General features: G+C 53.9%; 1 long non-coding RNA gene across 1 annotated transcript; it reads left to right on the top strand.

Moving 5' to 3' along the window:
- Positions 1–4,397: 4,397 nt before the first annotated feature.
- On the top strand, positions 4,398–5,847 carry LOC147583631 (uncharacterized). The gene is made up of 2 exons (XR_015243245.1): positions 4,398–4,978; positions 5,568–5,847. It is a non-coding gene; the product is annotated as an uncharacterized LOC147583631 (long non-coding RNA).
- Positions 5,848–6,189: the final 342 nt, after the last annotated feature.

The following is a 6,189-nucleotide window of genomic DNA, read 5'->3' as shown; positions in this document are numbered from 1 at the left end:
AGGCTCGCTCGCTTTTTAATTGCTAATCTCATTAACGCGCGCCCGCCGAGGGGCGAGGCTGGTAAATGGATGACGGCAGGCCCCACCCCGCCTGGGGCCGCCGCGGCCGGGAAGGTGCCCGGGATTGCGCCGCACGGGGGCGGCGCCCGGGGTGTGTTGCTGCGCGGCGGCTCTTGGGAGCCGTCGGGTTCTCCCAGCCCACCTACCCGTCGTTTCCTGGGTGCCTGCCGGGTGCTGGGCTTGGGCTGCGGATGAGGCTGTGAACAACAGACATCCCCGACCCTCCCTCCGGGACCGGGTGTTCGGGCATTCCCCGCAGGGAAAGGCTTACATTCATTGGACAGGATAAAATGTCCCATTTTCAACTACCTTTGAAATTGAAAGGACAATTTCATCTAGTTCATTTTAGTCCATATAAAAGCCTGAGGCACGAAGAAGACAACTAAGGCAAAGAAAAAGGGTGAGCAGTACTGGGGTATAGGCTGGGGTGGTCAGGGAGGGCTTCCCAGAGTAGGAGATGTAACATTGCCCAGAAACTGGGAGGAAGGGAGTGAGGGAGGGAGGCACTTTCCACCCTCCTCCACCGCCCAAAGACACACACTTCTTGGAGGAAGAGCCATCCAGGCGGCCAGGTTTCCCTCCATCTGCAGGCAGGCCCTACTTGCCTACTGTGTGTAGGGTGGGGAGTCCGGCTCTGTGATGCAGGGTGGGGCCAGGAATCCGGTTTTGAACAACCTCTGTGATTCTGATTCATGACACTGGCATTGAGGCCTAAGAGACCAGTCTGGAAAGGTTATTTGGTTCAGGGTGGTCACTAGACGTGTCTAAGCATGGTGCTTTGGAGAAATGCTTCTGTCACTGACTTAGCTGTGTGACCTTGGACAAGTCACTTAACCTCTCTAAACCACTGTTACCTCATTGAAACAATTGAAACAAACCTCTCCCCCTCCCAAGGGCCCATGTGAGAATTAATTGATAGCTTACTCAGTGGCATTATAGTAAGTGCTCGATACAGGGGTCACTGTTATAAGTCCCCAGGGGTCTGGATGAATGAATGCGTAATGCGCTAAATCAGTTCATTAATATTATACTTTGAACAGTGCCTGGTACACAGTGAGCGCTATGAAAATTCTTGATATATAATTAAAATTAAAAAGAGATGAAAGGTGGAGTCGCCAGTGGAAATCTTCCTTGAAGCCAAAATGAAATCATTACTCTGGTGTCCCCAGCACTCCTGCCCGGCCGGTGGCTGACAAAGGGCAGTGTGGTCAGGAAGGTAGGGGCTTCTCGGACGTGCTACCTGTCCTTGAAGTTTCTGTCTCCAAAAGGCAGAGCAGGAAAAGTCCACAGTGCGGCAAGGGGCGGGGGACCATTTTGATTTTAAAAAAAATTTTTTTTTTTCAACGTTTATTTATTTTTGGGACAGAGAGAGACAGAGCATGAACGGGGGAGGGGCAGAGAGAGAGGGAGACACAGAATCGGAAACAGGCTCCAGGCTCTGAGCCATCAGCCCAGAGCCCGACGCGGGGCTCGAACTCATGGACCGCGAGATCGTGACCTGGCTGAAGTCGGACGCTTAACCGACTGCGCCACCCAGGCGCCCCCATTTTGATTTTTAAACTTTGGATTCTGGTGAGTGTTTTTTCTACAACTGGCCTCCTCCCCAGAGGGACCCACCAGCCCAGGCTAGTTTCCGCTGCTTTTGCACGTGAACTACATCACACACGTGGACTCGTGCGGCATGCGCTCTATGGTGCCTGGCTTCCTTGTGGGATTCAGTCCGCGGCAGCGTGTGGTTCTAAGGCTGTTCTTTCTCACGGCTACATAGTATTCTATGCGGTCAACATACCCTAGTCAATGACCGCAGGACGTTTGGGGCTGCTGTGAATAAAGCAGTGAGGAACATTCTAGTACTTGCCCTCGGGCAGGCGAATACACGCAACGCTGGGAACTTCCGGGCCGGACGGCAAGTGTGTGCGCGGCCTTGGCAGGTGTTGCCAAACTCTTTTCTAGAGAGGTGGTACCAGTTTATACTCCCACGAGAGTTTCGGTTGTCCTGGGTGCTCACCAACGTCTGTCATTCTGTTCTCAAAGTGCTACCCGGCTTTGTGGGCGTGTGGTGATAGTTCACCGTGACTTTTAATTGTCACTTCCCGGATACTAATGAGGCTGCATACTTTTCCCTAGGCGAACTGGGTCATCTGGAGAACCTCTTTCGCGAAGCGCACGTGCCTTTGCTGCTCTGCAATTCACTTGTCTGTCTTTTCCTTCTGACCCAGGGTTCCCTGCACATTCTGGATACGAGCCCCCTGTCAGTTTTATGCGGGACAGATTTCTTCCCTCCGTCTGCGAGCTGCCTTTTTCTTCCATCGGTGCTGTCTTCTGATGAACAGACGTCCTTGAATTTAACAAAGTGCAATTGGCCAATCCTCCCCTTTCGGGGTTCTCTGTTAGTTTTTTGGTTTTGGTTTTCTTTTGTTTTGTTTTAAACAGATGTCCTGTTTGAGACATGTCTCCCTTAGCAACTCCAAGGTCACGAAGGTATTCCTGAGAATTTAAATCTGTGGCAAGAGGAGTCTCGGCGGTCTGTAGACGGGGCCGCCTTTTTAGTGTTGCTGACTGGTTTAGACAGAAGGCACGTTGCCGCCTCCAGCTGTCTGCTTGGCGCGGTCTTGTCCTTGGAAAGGAGTTTTCCCTGGAGGGTGCCCGGCCGCACGGTGGCATTCAGGAACCGGGCACCCTGGAGGGACGCCCAGCACGGTCGCCTGCCACCTAGCATGTGAGGCTGTGCTGTTTGCGGGTTGATGGCTTGACCAGGCAAGGCCCCTCTGCCATTTCCCGCTTCCAGGGCTTGGGCACTCACACTGCCAGACGCCCCGGGAGGCCGTCCGGGGTGTGAGGTCCTGGGTGGGGTTTGTGGGAAGCACGGGGAGATGCCCCACAGCAGGACTGAGTGACTCTTCAGGGGCGGACGCTCAGGACTCCCGCCAGGGTCCCCACACCTTCCTGACACCCACCTGCGAGCTAATCTGCCAAGAGTAATTGTGTTGCTAGAAGGGTAAAGAACAGGCCTGAGGGGGGCGGGGTGTGCTTTCATGGGAGCCAGCGAAGGGGGGGGGGTGGTTAGTAGTGTAGCGATGGCAAATGCTTCACACCCAGCTCTCTGCGAACCCTGGCTTGCGGCCCTCGCCGATCTCGCTGTTGTCAATACTCCCACTGGGGCCGATTCCAGGCTTCCCACGGGGGGGCCGCTGAACGTGGCGCTTCGCGGGGACGTGCAGGAGCACACTGTTGGAGGGCTCTCCATTCTCCACACGCGGTGCACATGGCCTCAACGGCATGATGGAGGGGCAGTAGATCATTAGGAAGCGGGGGGGGGGGGGGGGGGGTTGAGCGTTATTTCTGTTTTAGATCCATTTAACTGTAGTTTATATAACTTAAGTTTTAATAATGGCTCTGTGCTTTTTTTTAAATGTTTATTTATTTATTTGGAGAAAGAGACAGAGAGAGAGGCCCAAGCAGGCTCCCTGGCTTCAGTGCAGAGCCCGACGTGGGGCTCGAACCCACGAACCGTGAGATCATGACCTGAGCCAAGATCAAGAGTCAGATGCTTAACCAACTGAGCCACCCAGGCACCCCGACAAGGGTTCTGTTTGGCAATCAGCTCACGGTCTCACAGTCCGTGGGTTCGAGCCCCGGGTCGGGCTCTGTGCTGACAGCTCCGGGCCTGGAGCCTGCTTCGGATTCTGTGTCTCCCTCTCTCTCTCTCTCTGCCCCTCCCCTGCTCGCACTCTGTCTCTGTCTCTCTCTCAAACATAAGTAAACTTTAAAAAAAAAATCAGCTCATAAAATTCTGGAAAAGGTACCAGCTGGCACTCACAAGCCCGTGGGACCTGGCTCCAGCACCCCATAGGGCCTTGGGGCTGGGGGGGCAACCTCTGTGTCACGGAGAGCGAGTTCAAGTGCCCAAGGGCAACAAGGTTCTAGGCTTGGTGAAGCCCTGCCCTGAGTACTCCCCAGTGCTCCCTGCCAGAATGGAAGAAATCTTCCCCTCTGACCAGAGGACCTGTCCCGTCTTAGCCTGCCACGTGTCAATGAGGACACGGCTTCAGCAGGATAGAAGGCCAGCCTACCAGAATTATCTGGCTCAGGGAAGAGGGTGGAGAAGGAAGGGGCGGTCCTGACTCAGTTGCATAGGTGTGGTCACAGATTTCCAGGATTCCAGATTCTTACCCCACCGATCGCAGCCAGGCCACTTTCAATCATGTGCTCACCCCAGCGATAATGCTGTTACTTACCCCCACCAGTCCCCGGTTCCCCACGAGATAAAGTCCAAACTCCTCAGCCTGTTCTGTAAGGCCCTGAGGAATTTATTTTTTAATGGGGCCAAGAGGAATTTGATCCTTGCTCACCTAGGTTCCAGAGAAACTAGACTTTTCACCTTCTGGAATATAATGTGCTTTTTTATACCCGTGGGCAGTTCCCTCGACCAGGAACACCTTCTCCCTTCTTGACCTGGGAAAAGCCTCCCCCTGCTTCCTGACCGAGATGGAACACTACCGTTTCTGGGAAGCCCAGCACCCCAGCCCTGGCCAGACTCTGTTGCTCTCTCTTTCCTGCTCCCAGCCTGGGGCGCACATCTGGTTTCTAATGCTCTCCGTGTGGCCCTGTCACGAAGAACGCAAGATATGTGTCCCCTCTGCTCCGTGGCTGGGTCACATCTTACCCACCGTTTTCTCCCCAGCCCAGGTGCGTGCTTGAGTCTCAGTAAAGGTTCGCTGATACGTGAAAAGGCTGCCACAGAATCTGGGCACTTCGGTGTCAGTCCATAATCGACAGCCCGGGCGCCCACATTTCAGGAAGTTTCTTCAGACATTCGAGCTTTTATGGCTTGCCTATGACGCGCCAGGAGCTCGCTCGGCTTGGGGACTGGAGGCACGGCTCTGGATGGGACGGCGCCCCCTCCCTGCTGCCCAAGGTACCTGCTCGTTGTCCCTGGGGCGGCACAGAGACACGCACCTCGAGATCTGGGGGAGCCCCTGCCTCTGGGCTGAGCGTGTGCATGCATGTGTATGTGTGTGCACATGCCTCTATGTGTGTGGGGCGGGGGGAGTGCGTGTGTGTGCTTCTGTGTGTGTGCGTCGTGTTGAAGAGGCAGGAATTCCCATGAGACCTGAGCCTTTCCTGGCTGCAAAGGGAGCTCCTGGGCTCGACCCCGGGACTCTCAGCGCAGCCAGCCCCTTCGACCGTGCTCTGCAAGCACCCATGTGCCCACAGATGCCCTGGGTTATCGTTAAAATGCAGGTCTTGGGGCGCCTGGGTGGCTCAGTCGGCTGAGTGTCTGACTTCAGCTCAGGTCATGATCTCGCGGTCCGTGAGTTCGAGCCCCGCGTCGGGCTCTGTGCTGACAGCTCAGAGCCTGGAGCCTATTTCCGATTCTGTGTCTCCCTCTCTCTGACCCTCCCCCATTCATGCTCTGTCTCTCTCTGTCTCAAAAATAAATAAACATTAAAAAAGAAAAAAGAGCTACTGATGAACGATATTCCTTTTTTCCCCTCTTTTCACAGCGAAATATAATACCCATTCAGACAACTGCACGCGAAGATACACGGCTCAGAAATGACCGTCTCACCCAGGTCACGAAAGGGGTGGCCAGCGCCCCAGCGGTCCCTTCACCGACCCTGCGCGTCGCACCCGCGCCCTCCTGCAGAAGTGACCCCGTGCTGACACCGTCTTGCTTTCCTGTATGGTTTTACGCCCCGGGCGTGAATCCGACTCCAGTTCTGTTTTGTCTGGGTTTAAACTTTGTATCAGGAAAAAATATAATGGCTATTCTTCGGTGTTTGATTTCTTTTCACATCACATTATTATTTTCAGTTTCCTCCAAGTTGGTATGTGTAGCTGTGCTTAATTCCTTTTTTTTTCTGGCCACTCAGTTGTATTTTCTGTATGATTGTAACTGCAGATCACTCATCCACATTTGGATTATTTTTGGATTTGGCTCTTACGAAGAAGGCTGTTGGGCATTCAGGTACGTGTGTCCTACGGGCGTGTGGACAAGCGTTTCTGTGGGTGGATTTGCTGAAACAGAGGCGTGTGTATTTTTAACTTTGGTAGATGAATCTTAGAATGGTTGCTGCCGATTCGTGTGTATGTGTCAAAACTCTACAGCAGCCTGGACTTCTGGTT

Source organism: Puma concolor, chromosome A2 (assembly GCF_028749965.1).
Source record: "Puma concolor isolate L17-30 chromosome A2, mPumCon1.1.hap2, whole genome shotgun sequence".
NCBI classification, from domain to species: domain Eukaryota; kingdom Metazoa; phylum Chordata; class Mammalia; order Carnivora; family Felidae; genus Puma; species Puma concolor.
The sequence above is the reverse complement of the archived record's forward strand: the minus strand, read 5'-3'. Positions and strand labels throughout refer to the sequence as shown.